Source organism: Callithrix jacchus, chromosome 7 (assembly GCF_049354715.1).
Source record: "Callithrix jacchus isolate 240 chromosome 7, calJac240_pri, whole genome shotgun sequence".
Lineage (NCBI taxonomy): Eukaryota > Metazoa > Chordata > Mammalia > Primates > Cebidae > Callithrix > Callithrix jacchus.
In genome coordinates, this window is record NC_133508.1 from 155,491,941 (window position 1) to 155,510,268 (window position 18,328).

General features: G+C 38.0%; 1 protein-coding gene across 2 annotated transcripts in view; it reads left to right on the top strand.

Annotated features, from left to right (window-relative positions):
* MAN1A2 (mannosidase alpha class 1A member 2) overlaps positions 1-18,328 on the top strand; it is a 177,181-nt gene that overhangs the window by 120,923 nt on the left and 37,930 nt on the right. The gene's annotated exons all lie outside the window — the stretch shown is intronic.

The following is an 18,328-nucleotide window of genomic DNA, read 5'->3' on the forward strand; positions in this document are numbered from 1 at the left end:
GGGTTTAAAAACTGGGTCAAAACAACTAAGTTTGTGGAGATTACTGATACGTTTGGAGTAATTCCAAATATCCTGTTGGTTTTGTTTCTTTACTTTTGAAAAACTGCTTTATTAAGGTATAATTTACATACAGTAAACTGTACTTATTTAAAATGTACAATTTGATGTTTTAAAATATGTGTACACCTCTGGAAACCATGATCACAATCAAAAGAGCAAGCATATCTGTCACCGCTTTCCTCATACCCTTTTGTGTTCCCCCTCCCCCAAAGCAACCACTGATCTGCTTTCTGTTATTAAAGATTAGGTTGCCTTTTCTAGAATTTTTATGTAAATGGTATCTTTTATATGTACTCTTTATCTGGCTTCTTTCAGCGTAATTATTTTGAGATTTATCCATGTTGGGTATAGCACTAGTTCCGAGTGGGATTCTGCTGTGTGGAATACTACAATTTGTTTATCTGTTCTCCTGTTGATGGACATTTAGGTCGATTCCGGTTTGGGGCTATTACAAATAAGGCTGCTGTGAACATTGACTTACACACCGTCATATATTCTCATTTCCCTCTGGTGAATACTTAGGAGCAGGCTGCTTTTATCAAATAGTAGGTATGTATATTCAATTTTTTAAGAAACTGCCAAGTCATTTTCCAGAGTACATACACATTTTACATTCTCTTCAGTAGTGTTTCTCCATATACCTGCCAACACTTGATATGGTCAGTCTTTTAATTTTAGCCATTTTATTTTTATTTTATTTTTTCTTCTTTTTTTTATTATACTTTAAGTTCTGGGATACACGTGCAGAACGTGCAGGTTTGTTACATAGGTATACGTTATGCCACCGTGGTTTGTTGCACTTACCAACCTGTTATCTACATTAGGCATTTCTTCTAATGCTATCCCTCCTCTAGCTCCCTTACCCACTGACAGGCCCTGGTATGTGATGCTCCCCTCTCTGTGTCCATGTGTTCTCATCGTTCAGCTCCCACTTATGAGTGAGAACATGCAGTGTTTGGTTTTCTGTTCCTCTATTAGTTTGCTGAGAATGATGGTTTCTAGTTTCATCCATGTCCCTGAAAAGGACATTAACTCATCCTTTTCTGTGGCTGCATAGTATTCCAATGTGTATATGTGCCACATTTTCTTTATCCAGTCTATCATAGATGGGCATTTGGGTTCGTTCCAAGTCTTTGCTATTGAGAATAGTGCTGTAATAAACATATGTGTGCATGTGTCTTTATAGTAGTATGATTTATAATCCCTTGGGTATATACCCAGTAATGGGATTGCTGGGTCAAATGGTGTTTCTAGTTTTAGATCATTGAGGAATTGCCACACTGTCTTCCACAATGGATGAACTAATTTACACTCTCACCAACAGTGTAAAAGCGTTCCTATTTCTCCACATCCTCTCCAGCATCTGTTGTTTTCTGACTCTTTAATGATTGCCATTCTAACTGGTATGAGACAATATCTCATTGTGGTTTTGATCTGTATTTTTCTAATGACCAGTGATGATGAACTTTTTTTCATACATTTGTTGGCTGCAAAAATGTCTTATTTTGAGAAGTGTCTGTTCATCTCCATTGCCTACTTTTTGATGGCGTTGTTTTTTTCTTGTAAATTTGTTTAAATTCCTTGTAGATTCTGGATATTAGCCCTTTGTCAGATAGATAGATTGCAAAAAATGTTCTCCCATTCTGTAGGTTGCCTGTTCACTCTGATGATAGTTTCTTTTGCTGTGCAGAAGCTCTTTAGTTTAGTTAGATCCTATTTGTCAATTTTGGCTTTTGTTGCAATTGCTTTTAATGTTTTAGTCATGAAGTCTTCGCCCATGCCTATGTCCTGAATGGTATTGCCTAAGTTTTCTTCTAGGGTTTTTATGGTTTTAGGTCTTATGTTTACATCTTTAATCCATCTTGAGTTAATTTTTGAATACGGTATAAGGATGGGTCTAGTTGCAGCTTTCTGCATATGGCTGGCCAGTTTTCCCAACACCATTTATTAAATAGGGATTCCTTTCCCTATTGCCTGTTTTTGTCAAGTTTGTCAGAGATTGGATGGTTGTAGATGTGTGGCATTATTTCTGAGGCCTCTGTTCTGCTCCACTGGTCTATATATATATATATATATATATATATATATATATATATGTTTTGGTACCAGACCAGGCTATTTTGGTTACTGTAGCCATGTAGAATAGTTTGAAGTCAGGTAGTGTGATGCGTTTAGCTTTGTTGTTTTTGCTTAGGATTGTCTTGGCTACACAGGCTCTTTTTTGGTTCGTATGAGATTTAAAGTATTTTTTTTCTAATTCTGTGAAGAAAGTCAATGGTAGCTTGATGGGGATAGCATTGAATCTATTAATTACTTTGGGCAATATGGCCATTTTCATGATATTGATTCTTCCTATTCATGAGCATGGAATGTTTTTCCATTTGTTTGTGTCCTCTCTTATTTCCTTGAGCAGTGGTTTGAATTCTTGTACACATAAACCCTCCCAAGACTAAACCGGGAAGAAGTCAAATTCCTGAATAGGCCAATAACAAGTTCTGAAACTGAGGCAGTAATTAATAGCCTACCAACCAACCAAAGTCCAGGACCAGACAGATTCACAGCCAAATTCTACCAGAGGTACCAAGAGGAGGTGGTACCATTCCTTCTGAAACTATTCCATACAATAGAAAAAGAGGGAATCCTCCCTAACTCATTTTATGAGGCCAGCATCATCCTAATACCAAAAGCTGGCAGAGACACAACAAAAAAAGAAAATTTCAGGCCAGTATCACTGATGAACATTGATGCGAAAATCCTCAATAAAATATTGCCAGACTGAATCCAGCAGTACATCGAAAAGCTTATCCACCATGGTCAAGTCGGCTTCATCCCTGGGATGCAAGACTGGTTCAACATATACAAATCAATAAATGTAATCCACCACATTAACAGAACCAGTGACAAAAACCACATGATCATCTCAGTAGATTCAGAAAAGGCCTTCGATAAAAATTCAACACCCCTTCATGCTAAAAACTCTCAATAAACTGGGTATTGATGGAGCATATCTCAAAATAATAAGAGCTATTTATGACAAACCCATAGCCAATATCATACTGACTGGGCAAAAGCTGGAAGCATTCCCTTTGAAAACTGGCCCAAGATAAGGATGCCCTCTCTCACCACTCCTATTCAACATAGTATTAGAAGTTCTGGCCAGGGCCGTCAGTCAAGAGAAAGAAATACGGAATCTTCAGATAGAAAGTGAGGAAGTCAAATTGTCTGTTTGCAGATGACATGATTGTATATTAAGGAAACCCCATCGTCTCAGCCCAAAATCTTCTTAAGCTGATAAGCAATTTCAGCAAAGTCTCATGATACAAAATTGACATGCAAAAATCACAGGCATTCCTGTACACTAATAATGGACAGAGAGCCAAATCATGAGTGAACTCCTATTCACAATTGCTATAAAGAGAACAAAATACCTAGGACTACAACTTACAAGGGATGTAAAGGACCTCTTCAAGGAGAATTACAATTTTAGCCATTTTAATAGATGTGTAGTGGTAACTTATTTTGGTTTTAATTAGTTCCCAAATGACTATGCTGAACATCTTTTTATATACTATTTCCTACCCACTTAACTTCTTTGGTGAATTATCTGATCAAACCCCTTGTCTACTGCCTATTTAAAAACAGATTATTTTCTTAATTGTTGAGTTTTGAGATTTCAGTATATATTCTGCATACAATTCCTATATCAGATATATTCTTGGAAGGTATTGTCTCCCAATCCATGGCTTGTCTTTTAATTATCTTAATATGTTGAAAAGCAGAAGATTCTAATTAAGAAGTCCATTTTATCAGTTTGCTCTTTATGAATTATTCTTTTATGTCATATCTAAGAAACTTTTGCCTAACCCAAGCACACAAAGATTTCGTACTGTGTTTTCTTCTAAAAGTTTATAGATTCAAGGCTGAGCATGGAGGCTCATGCCTGTAATCCCAGCACTTTGAGAAGCTGAAGTGGGCGGATCACCTCCTTGACCAACATGGAGAAACCTTGTCTCTACTAAAAATGCAAACTTAGCCAGGTGTGGCATGCCTGTAATCCCAGCTACTCTGGGGTCTGAGGCAGGAAAATTGCTTGAACCTAGCAGGCAGAGGTTGCAGTGAGCCAAGATTGTGCCATTGTACTCCAGCCTGGGCAACAACAGTGAAATTCCATCTCAAAAAAAAAAAAAAAAAAAAAAAGCATATAGATCCAGTGTATGTTGTAATCTGTGAGATTACAAATGTCCATCTGTGAGACATTTTGAGTTGTTTTTTCTATAGGGCTCCACGTTTTTTGTTTTATTTTTTAACATACAAATATTCTGTTATTTTAGTGTCATTTGTTGAAAAGACTATCCTTTTCCCACTGCACTGCCTTTGCACCTTTGTTAAAAATCAGTGTACATTTAAGTATACATTTATTTTTAGACTCTATCCTGTTTGTCATTAAATCTACACGATCCAAGCAGTGTATGCCATCCTGATTTGATTAATGTAGATTTGCTGTAAGAGAAGTCAAATGGTGTTAGCCTTCCCACTTTGTTTTTTCTCAATCGTTGTTTTTGCTCTCTTTATTTTCTTTTTATTTTTTCTTCTTCAACTTTTATTTTAAATTCTGGGCTACATGTGCTGGATGTCCAGATTTGTTACTTAGGTAAAAGTGTACTGTGGTAGGTTGCTGCACAGATCAACCCATCACCTAGGTATTAAGCCTGGCATCCATTAGCTATTCTTCCTGAAGCTCTCCCTCCCCCTATACCTCCTAACAGGCCCCAGTGTGTATTGTTCCGCCATATGTCCAGGTGTTCTCATCATTCAGCTTCCACTTATAAGTGAGAACATGTGGTGTTTGGTGTTGTGTTCCTGCATTAGTTTGCTGACGATATTGGCTTCCAGCTCCATCCATGTGCCTGTAAAGGACATGATCTCGTTCCTTTTTGTGGCTGCATAGTATTCCATGATGTGTATGTACTAGATTTTCTTTATGCAATCTATCATTAACGGGCATTTATGTTCATTCTAAGTCTTTGCTATTGTGAAAAGTGCTGCAGTGAACATAAGCATGCACATATCTTCATAGCAGAATGATTTGTATTCCTTTGGGTATATACCTGGGAATGGGATTACTGGATCAAGTGGTACTTCTGCCTCTAGATTTTTGTGGAATCACCACCCTGTCTCTCACAATGGTTAAGCTAACTGACAGTCCCAGCACCAGTGTAAACGCGCTCCTTCTTCTCTGCACCTTGCCCGCATTTGTTGTTTCCTGACTTTTTAATAATCACCATTCTGACTGGCGTGAGATGGTATTTCACTGTGGTTTTGATTTGCATTTCTCTAACGATCAGTGATGTTGAACTTTGGATCAATTTGATCAGTTGATCAGTTCTGGATCAATTTTGATTAAATCCTTATTCTTATAGTGCATTATTTTTTCTGTGTCTGTGTGCCTGGTAATTTTTGACTAGATTCTAGGTGCTGGATATTTTTCATTCCCTAGAAATCTTCTTGAGCTTTGTTTAGGGATACAGTTGTTATTTGGAAATAATTCGACCTGTTTCCTGTTTTGCATTTTGAATATTTTAGGTGAATCTGGAGCATTGCTCAGTGAGGCAAGATCTTCCTGAGTACTCTACTGAATGCCCTGTGAATCATGAAATTTTCTTATCTGGCTGGTGTGAATGTGCTGCTACCAGCAGGCTCTTTGTAAGCACCAGGCAGCGTTCCCTGCAGTCCTTTCATGTGCTTCTTTCCATAGTCTTAGGTAGTTTCTTCACATGCTCAGTGCTCTCCTGAATACTGAAGGGAGATCCTTTGCAGAACCCGGGTTCTCTTTCTGTGCACATCTGTTCTCTCTGATAACTGTAGCTCCCCCAGTCTTTCCAGACTCTCCGCCTTATTTCTTCAACTTAGGGAGTTCATAGGTGTATGTCTTCATTTTTTCTCTCTGTTCCTTTACCTGAAAATTTTCTTGATGCAGTAATCTAGGATCAATAATGGACTCACCTTGTTTGTTTTTCATCATTTAGCGGTTACTATCCTCTGTTGTCTGATGTTCATTGTCTTGAAAACCGGTATTCATGTATTTTGCCCAAAGTTTTTGGTGGTTTTAGGTTTCAGGGTAAGCTCAGTACCCATTGCTCTACTTTGGCCGGAAGCACCTTTTTAAAAAGTCCATTTCTATTATGTTGTTTTTCCTCCTATTTATTGGGCATTCTTAAAATATCCTACCCCATCCTGCCTTATTTTTACTCATTTGAATATTTGTATATGTGTATATTTCCATCTTTTTCTAACAGTTGCCCTTGAATTTTAACTTACATCTTGTTTATATTTCTTCTAACAAGATCTAGAATTAATCATGATTGTACCTTCCCTCTGAACAATATAAAAACATGCGTACTTTCACTGCCCCATTGCTCAACCTTATTTTGAACTTGAGGTTCAAAGAGTTAATCTCTCTGTTCATTATTGCTTCTTGTATGCTCCATTCTGTTCCCCTAGATTTTTTGCTTTAATTCCTAGAACACCTCCTCTAGGAGTTTCTAATGGTTGGTCGCTGTACACCTTTCCCTCAACCCCACCCAAATGACCTTGCTTCCTAAGTCAAGGTGAAAGAAAAGATCCTTATGCAAGAAATCTCTTTACCTGTAAACTCATTTATTTACCCAGTTGATCCTCTGTTTCTCCGGTCTCAGAGAATGCAGCATCCGTTGTTCTGTCCAATGTATTAAAAACACGTACTTTGAATGAACAGCCCCCGCCCCCCCCCCCCCCCCGTCCCCCGGCCCCGCGCCCCCTGCAAACAGGCTTTGTGTGAGCAACATGGCTGTTTATTCACCTGAGTGCAGGTTGGCTAAGGCGGAAAAAGGCTTTAGCAAAGGGCAGTGTGATAGGAGTTGGTTTTATAGGTTTGGGGTGGGCAGTGGAAAGTTACAGAGTAAGATCAGTTACAGTGGTGGGGAGAGGGGCAAGGAGTATACATCACCGTAAGTTCAGTTACAATGGTGGGTGGGGTAAGAGTATTATCGTAATAACAGTTAAGATGGCAGGGTGGGGTGAGGAGCTTGTTTGGGGAAGCTCTGTTGGGCGATTGGGGGGACAATGGCGATCCAATGGTGAACGCTGGTGGGTGAGGGGGGTGGTGGGAGACAATCAGCCTAGACAAACAGGACTTCAGACTTTCAGGCTCCAGGTTTGCATATGGAGACCTGACACAGTGTTTATCCATTGACCTGTGCTCTGGATCCTGTCTTTGGACTCTTGAACTTTTTATTTTTTGGTGTTTGCATTTACTTATGCTACATATTAAACTTCCTGGTTCCTTTCTCATAGCCAGTAGGTTTCTCTCTATACTTTCTTTAACTCTTTTTCAATGCCATAGATTCCTTCTGGGGAATACTCTGTATCTCTTCTTCATGTCTTGGTAAAGTCTGTTTAAAAAAAGGAATAGTCTGCTTTTCTTGTTTGCTTTCTGTTTACTTCTCAATGCATTGCATTCTGGGCTCGCTCCCCATCACTTCACTAAAAGTAATTTCTTATGTGGCCCTCTTACTGTCCTATAGACTGGTCCAAAAATAAGACAGGTATTGCTGTGTAACAAACCCTTCTAAACTTGAGTAGCTTAAAACAATTTTTTTATTTCTCTGGAATCAACAGGTGTGATTGTGCTGATCTGGCTTGGGCTTTGCTTATCTTATCTGGATTTGTTCATGTGTCTGCAGGTAGCTGACAAGTTGGCTAGAGGCTTGGTTGGCCCCACTGGGGAAGACTCAGCTCTGCTTCATGTGGTCTCATCATCTATCAGGAGATGCCATACCTTTTACATGTTAATAACAGTTCCACAAGAAGAAGTGAAGCATGCAAGGCCTCTTGAGGCTTAGGCTTGAAACTGGCACACTGTTACTATTTACCAGATTCAGTTAAACAAAGCAAAATGCAAGGCCAGTCTACTTTCAAAGGATGGAAATTTGTTTCCTGTTCTTTTTTTTTTTTGAGATGGAATTTCGCTCTTGTTACCCAGGCTGGAGTGCAAATGGCGCGATCTCGGCTCACCGCAACCTCCACCTCCCGGGTTCAGGCAATTCTCCTGCCTCAGCCTCCCGAGTAGCTGGGATTACAGGCACGCGCCACCATGCCCAGCTAATTTTTTGTATTTTTAATAGAGGCGGGGTTTCACCATGTTGACCAGGATGGTCTTGATCTCTTGACCTCGTCATCCACCCGCCTCGGCCTCCCAAAGTGCTGGGATTACAGGCTTGAGCCACCGTGCCCGGCCCTGTTTCCTGTTCTTGACACACCTTCTGAAATGTTGATTGGAAATTTGTTTTACGTTCTTTACACAGCTTCTGACATGTTGATACTCCTGGTAATTTTTTCTTCTGACCCTTTCCATTTTGTCTTACCAACCTCATCTCTTTTTAGAGCATGACAAACTGTGTCCTGTATGTTGGTGACATCCAAATCAGCAGTTAGCAAACTGTGGAGACCAGCCTGTGGCCTGTTTTTACATGACCCTCTAACTTAGAATGGTTTTTACATTTTTAAAGTGTTGTTTAAACAAGCAACATAGTCATCAACAATTCTGACAACAAAGCAGAGGGATGTGCAGCGGAGACTCTGTGCTATTTGGCCTTTTAAAAAAAAAATTTCCCCCATGTTAATCAGTATTTGGTTAGGGACCTTTCTTGGTTATAAACTTCTATCTGTACATGTACAGGATATTTGTGTGTGAGTATTTTGTGGTACTTCAAACTCCATATATACAAAATTCAGCTCCGTATCTTTGCTTTAAAACTGTCCCCCTAATTTCTGATTTCACCCACATGCTACATAGTCTTCTTGTATAATCTAGTAGTTTTCTTCCCATGCTTAAAATTTATTTGCTATATTAGGACTAGGGTATAGGCTGAAGCCAGAATGTAGGGGATTAAGGAGCAAGTAGGTTATGAAAAAGAATTAACAGTTAAGTTCAGACTCTTGAGAGACGAGCGGAATGGAATTGTGCATTTGAGTATTTCTGTAAGATACATTCTTACTACAGTCAGCCAAGTAGTTTGAAATATTTTATGTGGACACAGGGCTATAAGAAAATTTAAAAGCTCTGGGCGCAAAGATAATGTTTACAGAAGATGAAAAAACTCTGAAAGGGAATCTTTAATACCAAGATTTTAATGCATTTTCTGATGATCTACGTTAATGAGATATTGTAAGTTTTAAAAAAATTATCTTCATAATGGATATTTAATGCAAGTAATTGAATGTGGTATAATTTTAGTATTGGGGAATTAGGAAAGTGTTTAAAAATGCATACATGGAAATTTTATTAAAACTTGAGCCAGGCGCGGTGGCTCACATCTGTAATCCCAGCCCTTTGGGAGGCCAAGGCAGGTGATCACGAGGTCAGGAGTTCAAGACCAGCCCAGCCAAGATGGTGAAACCCCGTTTCTACTAAAAATAGAAAAATTAGCCAGGGGTGGTGGCGGGCACCTGTAATGTGTTTCAGGTATGGGGTGGGATTTTGCATGAACTTTTAAGAACATCTTGACAAAGAATCATTATATAACTACAGTTGACCCTTGAACAACACAGGGTGGGGTTTAGAGTCACCAGCCCTTTGCATAGTCAAAAATTCACACAGAACTTTTGACTCCCCCAAAAGTTAACTGCTGATAGTCTACCATTGACCCAGAAGTCTTACCAATAACATAGCCAACTAGTACATATTTTGTATATGTGTTATATACTGTATTCTTGTAGTAAGCCAGAGAAAATAAAATGTTCTGAGGAAAATCATAAGGAAGAGAAAATACCTACACAGTACTGTATTTATTGATACTGTGAATTTATGTTGTCTGTTTACAAGATGAATAGTCTGTCTGAAATGGTGGCAACCACAGTGGCAAACCTCAATCTATGGTGCATTTCCAACAGTTCACCTTTTTCTTGTAATATCATGACTTTTCTTTGCTCCTTGGTAGCACTTTCAGATTGCGAGTGGCACTTCATATGAGTCTCATGTTATTCAGGGTTTACACTACTGCACCAAACAGGATAAAAAATACACAAAACTATGAAAGTTCACTTTTTACTGTAATATACAATTTACTGAAGACACAGAGATGATTAGTGTCACAGGATGTTTAAGTGGATACTTAACACTTGAGCTCACTGCATGGCAACAAGAGGTGACTGTGGGATTATTACAGTAGTAAAGTATGTACTACAGTTAATCTTACACATTTATGATTTAATACCACGTCTTTACATTTGTTTACATTTCTCTTGGCTGTCAGTGGCACCATGTATATCTGTGTGTGTAAGTTTTGGTACATCTTAGCTTTTTCTAATAGATGTGTAAATATTTCATGACACTACAGGATAAAATAGACTAGTATCTACACGTACGTTATTCATTCATGACGCCCCCGACCCTTTCTTAATATTTTCTCTATTTCTAGGCCATGTGGCTTGTCTATAAGTTTTTCCACATTGTTGCAAATATTAAAAGTCATTTCAATATATTTATTTTTAAAAATTCACGAGTGGACCCATGCGGTTCAAATCTGTGTTGTTCAAGGGTTAAATGTTTTAGGATTTGAAAAAGGCTTTTCTGTGTACCACATTTTAAAAAGGTGTTCTATGTAAAATCATCTTGAATAACAAATGTACAAGTTCCACACCATAGAGAAAACAGGAGTTACATGTAGGTTCGCTTGGCTTCCATGTGGTTTGGTTTTCATTCATGGTAAGGACAAACAGCGGGAGCAGATTATGAGACAGAGGAATAAGAAGTTAAACACAGATAGTATTGACTAATTGCAGTGACTGAAGAAGCAGTGAACTTGAGAAAGTTATAGTAGTACTTCTGCTTCATGGAAGAAGATTCAGCTATAACTTCACCACCGCGGCTAGCCATCTTTCTTGAGACCACAATGAAATGAAAGAAGAGAAATATTTATAAACAGGAATAAACTCATAATAATAGAAAGATTTGGAGGCAAGTGGGATGTAATAATGAACAAGAGATTTCAATGAATTTGCAGAACACAGAGTGTCTGGGAATGGCTGCCTCGGGATTACAGAAAAGGTAACCGATAGAATTCCCGAGATTTTGGGTTCATAAACAATAGATACAAGTAAACAAATATATGAAAAGTAGAAGGAAAACCAGCTACTTATTGAGGGTCATTATATGAAACGTGGGCTCTACCCGAAATCCTTAGGTGCCACCTCCATCCCTGGCATTTTACCACTAGGAAGAACTATACAGCTCTTTTGTAAAAAATCACAATTTCATTTAGGAAAGTAAAAGCTTTCAGTAGGGATGTCAGTTTCCCAGAATAAAGTCTCCCTTCATTCTGAAATTTGGCCAGGTCCACTGTCCCACAATACCTATTCCTGATTCTGAAACAAAGCCTACCAGTTAGCCCACCTTTCCTCAAAGCATTCTACACAGAAATCATCCAGTCAATATTCCCACTCAGGGGACAGAATTGGTGACAATTAGGTCTATTCAGTGGAGAATAACGCTATTCAGTAGAGGAAAACCATACTAGCTACCCAGAACTTTATTCTTAAGTGCAGATAATTTAATAATGGTTGACTACTACAGTGGAGTATCATATAGAAATGCAAATAAAGGATACATTGTTACATACAACAACATGGTTGAATCCTGAGCTATAGAAGCTAGATGTGAGAATACAATTACATTTAATTAATGTGTTAAATATACCAATAGGCAATATAAGCTCATAGTAATTGGGAGAGGCTGTCAGATGGTAAATGTGTTAAATATTCAAAGAAGTAATTACACTGAAAGTTAATATATTGGTTTCTTTTTTGGGGGGGGGTGGAAATTATGATTGGGTAGGATACATGGAACATATTGTTCTGACTGTGGGTTATACAAATGTTCCCTACAATGAGAACCTTTATGCTTTCTGTACACACGTTAAGTTTCACAGTTAAAAAAAATACAGTCAAAAAAAGAGATCCCACAGGAGACAGAGAATTCTATAGATAAACATTTTTAATTCTCCTTTTTAATCAAAAGCCTCTGAGAAGGTATATTCATAAAATAAAAACAGGATGCCACAAAAGGAAGCAATTAGAGAATGAAAAAAGAGTTCGGATTAAAAGTATGATTGCTGACATTAAAGCTTTAGTGGAGAGACAAAAGATAAAATTAATTTAATAAAGCTCTTGGAATATACAGGAAGACTAAAAGACTAACATTTGAGAGAAAAGAATAATAGAAACTCAGTACAGGAGGTCCAGTTTCCAATTGAAGAGCATTTCAGAGGCGAGAACTCAGAAAGTGGAGTACAGAAAATCATCAAAGTAGCAGAAAAGATTTTTCCCAGAGCAGTAAGATACTGATCTTTTGTTTGGAAAGTGCCTAGCACAGTAACTGTAGGATCAAACAAACAAAAAACAAAGACTTTACCTAAATCTAATCAATGTTTCAGTGAAGATTGTAAACCTTGGAGAAGACAGTTGAGTGTGAGGAAGTAGGAATGGGAACGTATTAAGCCTGTTAAAAAATAGAACATCAGATTTCTTATCAAGTATACCGATGTGAGAAGGTATTGGAATGGTACTTTCAAGAAGCTCTGAGGGAAAATTATTTCCAACCTTGAATTTGATACCAATACGAAATAAAATTGAGAGCATAACAATAAGGTTTTCAGATGAAAACGTTTACATCCCACACACTCTTGTGGGAAGTTATTTCAGAATGTGGTTCAGTGAAACAGTTATAGACAGACATAGGACTGAAGAAACAATGGGCCTAACTCTGGAAAGCAAGAGAAGAGAGGTGTCCAGAAGACAGCTGTGGAGTATGCCTAGAAAATGACCAGATTGAGAGGAAAGTCTCTGGAGAAATAAGGAGCCAAGAGTGACTTAGTGTAAGTAGCATGGTTGAGAGGCCGGGATACAGTAAATGATAAGGAAATTGATGGGACACAATAGGAAAGCAGTTGGAGAATCTGGAAAAAAACAAAAAGCTTTACAAGAAAGTCATAGTTAAAATATAAGGACAATGAAAGTGCAGCATAATTTTATGCAGTTGGTGATGTCCAGGAAGAGACTGGGCAGTTGATAAGATGTAACCACAAAAATGAGGTGGTAATTGATGGGAATATTTTGTCATAATTGTTCCGATAACATAAATGTTTTTAAATAGTACCTCTTCAAATGCAAAAATCACTGCTCTCTTGTTCATTACCAAATAATGTGCCCAAAAGGCACCACTAATCTTTAACCCATCCCAAATGCACATTAAACATAAGGGACTCTTCCTATCTACTCTTCATTTCTGTATTCATATTTTACAAGTTATGGGTTAACTTTTATAATTTTTTGTGATTATGAAATGTGTCAATCTGTTAGAATTAATTTAGCTTCTAACTATAATCTATTGTATAAATCCATCATATATTACCATCATTATAAAATTAGTAAATGTAAGTATGATGAGCATGGAAAGCTATTCAAAATTTAATTGTGAGTTTCTTGTGCTATCTGAAATTTGGAATAAGACGTCTTATTATAGCTCTGTCTTCTACTCCTCCAAGTGCCTTCTGTAATACCCAGTCACTTAATGTTTGAGATTCAGGAAGCTTTCTTAAAGCAGAGGTGTCCTGTTAGATATTTAGATAGAAAATAAAGAATATCATTAAACTAACAAATCTTAGTTGAAAGCAAATGACTTTTTTTTTTTCCTTTCCTGAGACAGAGTCTCATTTTATTGCCCAGACTGGAGTACAGAGTTGTGATCTCGGCCCAGTGCAGCCTCTGTCTTCCAGGTACAAGGGATTCTCATGCCTCAGCCTCCCAAGTAGCTGGGATTACAGGTGTTCCCCACCATGCCTTTCTAATTTTTGAATTATTAATAGAGATGGATTTTTACCATGTTGGCCAGGCTGGTCTGGAACTCCTGACCTCAAGTGATACACTTGCCTCGGCCCCTCAGAGTGCTTAGAATTAAAGATGTGAGCCACCACGCACAGCTGCAAATGGCCCATTTTATATGACGTTCAAAACCTGGCAAAACAAATCTATGGTGGTAATAGAAATTAGAAAAAATGGTTCTCATTGGGGGTTGGGTATTGCCTGTGAAGGCCACATGAGGAAAACCTGTATGATGCTAGAAATGTCTATAATTTTATCTTGGTGGTGGTTTTGTTGTGTATACATATATAAACATCAGAATTATACACTTAGGATTAAATAAAAAAGAAGCGAGAAGAATAGCATTTGAGATGAGGGGAAAGTGAAGTATGGGCATATTGCCTAAAGCGAATGAGAGCTCTTTTCCCCCATTCATTACTTTCTACACAAAAGATGAATTTTAATTGTAAACGTTACATGTATCCTTATGACTGTGTCTAAAGTTAAAATTGAAGGGCTCCTTCCGTAGAGCATCGCTTGAGCTCAGAGTTTGAGATCAGATCTTCTCTATGTGTACACCAACATTCTTTAAACACACATTTTTAGAAGTATCAAACTGTGTAATTCTGAAATTTGCTCTCCCTGCCCACTCAGCAGCATAATTAGACATCTTTTAGTGTCAGATTATAGATTCACCTTGATTTTCTTTAATGGTTATGCAGTCCTCCCTAGTACATTTATATTGTAACTTATCCTCCTTCCTAAACATTTGGGTTTTTTTTAGTTTCTTACTAATGAAAATAATTCTCATTAACTTTTATTACATCTATATTTGTATATTTCTGTAAATATTGTTATAATTCCAGAACTACAATTTCTAGGTTAAATGTTGTTAGCTACTACAAAATTGACCTTCAGTTTCAGCAATGGGGACCGTAATCTTGTCAACATTGGATATTATCAGTCTTTTAAAATGTTTGCTGATCTAATAGACAAAAATGGAATCTCATTGTTTTAGTTTGCTTTTCTCTGGTCACTGGTGGAATTGGGCATCTTTTCTTAAGTTAATAACCAATTGGTGTTTCTTTTTTTGTTAATTGTGTGTACCCTATTTTAGCTTCCCCTATTTGTCAGGAGTCGTAGTTTGTGACGGTAATCCTTGTTACGAACGTTGCAAATTCTTCTCCATTTCTTGTCTTCATTGCAAATTCTTCTCCATTTCTTGTCTTCATTGCAAATTCTTCTCCATTTCTTGTCTTTTAGATTTGTCTTTTAGCTTTACCTTATGAAGCTATCCATTCTTCCTTTATGACTCCTTCATTCTGTATTTTCCTTAAAATCATTTACTTAGGAAGACCAGATATGTTCTTATATTTTGTTCTGGAAACTTATTCTTTTGTATTTTACTACTAAATAATTAATCATTCACGAATGTATTTTGTGAGCTAAATACATGAAAATTAGCATTTTCCCCAATAATGAATAGCCAGTTTTTGCCATAAACTACTAAATAATCTATCTTTTTCTCACAGGTTTAAAAACCAGGGATAGTACTGTATGAATCAATGAATGAGGGTTATACAAAATGTAATTTTTTTTTTTTTAATACAGAGAAGAGGATGTCAGTTTTGCAACAGTTCGAAGATACAGGGCAGGGTTTGGAGAAGGTCAAGGATAAAAGTGGTTGCTTGGGAGCTGTAGTGTCGAATTGGATAGGTTTAAAAGTATAGGTGGGATGAAATAAGAATGTATCTAGGACAAATATAGGCATACCCAGATGCTTATATATTTATCTCTATGCTTTGCTTTATTGCACTTTACAGATACTGCAGGGTTTGGCGTGTGTGTGTGTTTGCAGATTGCAGATTTGTGATAACCCTGTGCTGAGCAAGTCTACCAGCCCCATTGTTTTGACAGCATGTACTCACTTTGTGTCTCTGGGTCACATTTTGGCCATTCTTGCAGTATTTCAGATTTTTTCCTTAGTATTATGTCTGTTATGGTGATCTGTAATCAGGGATCTTTGATATTACCGTAGTACTTGTTTTGGTCAGCATGAACAGTGCCCATAGAGAATGACAAGCTTAATAAATGTTATGTGCTCTACCAACTGGCCATTTCCCTGTCTCTCTCTTTTGGCCTCCCTATTCCTTCAAACATAACAATATTAATATAAGGCCAATTAATAACCCTACAATATATGCGTAGTATGCATCAGTAAATATAAACGCTTCAGTGGCCTCTAAGTATTCCAAGTAAGAGAGTCATAAGTCTGTCACTTTACATCAATGGCTAGATATAATTAAGTTTAGTGAGGAAGGCATGTGGAAAGCCAAGACAGGCCAAAGGCTAAGTCAGCCTCTGGCACCAGTTAGGAGGTTGTGAAGGGAAAGGAAAAGCTCTCGAAGGATATTAAAAGTACTATGCCAGTGAACACATGAGTAATGAGAAAACAAAACAGCCATATTGCAGATATGGGAAAAATCTGAATGGTCTGGGTGGAAGATCTAACCAGCTACAACATTCCCTTAAGCCAAAGCCTAATCCAGAGCAAGGCCCTAACTTTCTTTAATTGTGTGAATGCTAAGAGAGGTGAGGAAGCTGCAGGAGAAGAATTGCAGGCTTACAGAGGTGGGTTTACGAGGTTTAAGGAAGGGAGCTGCCTCTCAAACATGAACGTGACAGGTGAAGCAGCCAGTGCTGATGTAGAAACTGCAGCAAGGGATCAGAAGATCTGGCTCAGTTAACTGATGAAGGTGTCTGCCCTAAACAGATTTTCAATGTAGACGAAACAGGTTTCTACTGGAAGAAGATGTCATCTCTCAGCTAAGAGAAGTCAATGCTTGGCTTTCAAGGACAGGCTGACTCTTTTGGGGGGCTCATGCAGCTGATGATTTTAAGTTGAAGCCAATGCTAATTTGCCATTCTGAAAATCCTAGCACCTTTAAGAGTTTCACTACATCTACTCTCTGTGTGGTCTGTAATGGAACAACAAAGTTCAGATGACAGCACATCTGTTGATGGTGGAGTTTAAAGCCCACTGTTGAGACCTGCTAAGCACAAAAGATCTCTTTCAAAATATTACTGCTCATTGACAATGCACCTGGTCACCCATTTTCTGTGGTGAAGATGCCCAAGGAGATTAATGTTTTCATGCCTGCTAACACACCATCTTTGCTGTCCATGGGGCAAAGGGTGATTAAGACTCTCAAGTCTTATTATTTAAGGAATGCATTTTGTAAGGCTGCAGCTGCTATAGGTAGTGATTCCACTAACAGATATAAACAAAGTAAATGGAAACAGATATAAACAAAGTAAATGGAAAACCTTCCCGAAAGAATTCACTATTCTAGATGCCCATAAGAACATTTGTGATTCGTGGGAGGAGGTCAGAGTATCACATTAACAGGAGTTTGGAAGAATTTGATTCCAGTCCTGTTGGGTGATTTTGAGGGATTCAAACTCAAGTGGGGTGAGTAACTGTAGATGTGATGGAAATAGCAAAGAAGTGGAGCCTGAAGATAGCACTGAATTACTGCAGTTACGATAAGACTTGAACGAATGAGGAGTTCCTTCTTACAGATGAGCAAAGAAAGTGGTTTCTTGAGATGGAATCTACTCCTGGTGAAGAAGCTAACAACATGGTCGACATGACAATAATGATTTAGAATACTGCATAAACTCAGTTGATAAAGCGGCATCAGGATATGAGGAGGTGAATCCAGGTTTGAAAGAATTTCACTGTGGATAAAATGCTATTAAACAGTATCACATGCTACATTACAGAGACATCTTTCATCTTACAGAGAAATCAAATAGGAAGAATCAACGCAGGAGACTTTATTGCTGTCTCATTTTAAGAAATTACCCCCCCCACCCCAACCATCAGCAGCTACCACCCCAGTCAGTGATCAACCATCATCATCAAACGACCATTCGCCAGCCACAAGACTATGACTTGCTGAAAGCCTCAGATGATCATTTGCATTTTTAACAATAAAGTATTTTTAAAATTAAGATATGAACATTGTTTATTTAAACATAATGCTCTCATTACAATTTTTTTTTTTTTGAGACGGAGTTTCGCTCTTGTTACCCAGGCTGGAGTGCAATGGCGCGATCTCGGCTCACCGCAACCTCCCTCTCCTGGGTTCAGGCAATTCTCCTGCCTCAGCCTCCTGAGTAGCTGGGATTACAGGCATGCACCACCATGCCCAGCTAATTTTTGTATTTTTAGTAGAGACGGGGTTTCACCATGTTGACCCGATGGTCTCGATCTCTTGACCTCGTGATCCACCCGCCTCTGGGTATAACAAAAAGTCTGTGTGACTAACTTTGTTGCAATATTTGCTACATCGCATTAGTCTTGAAA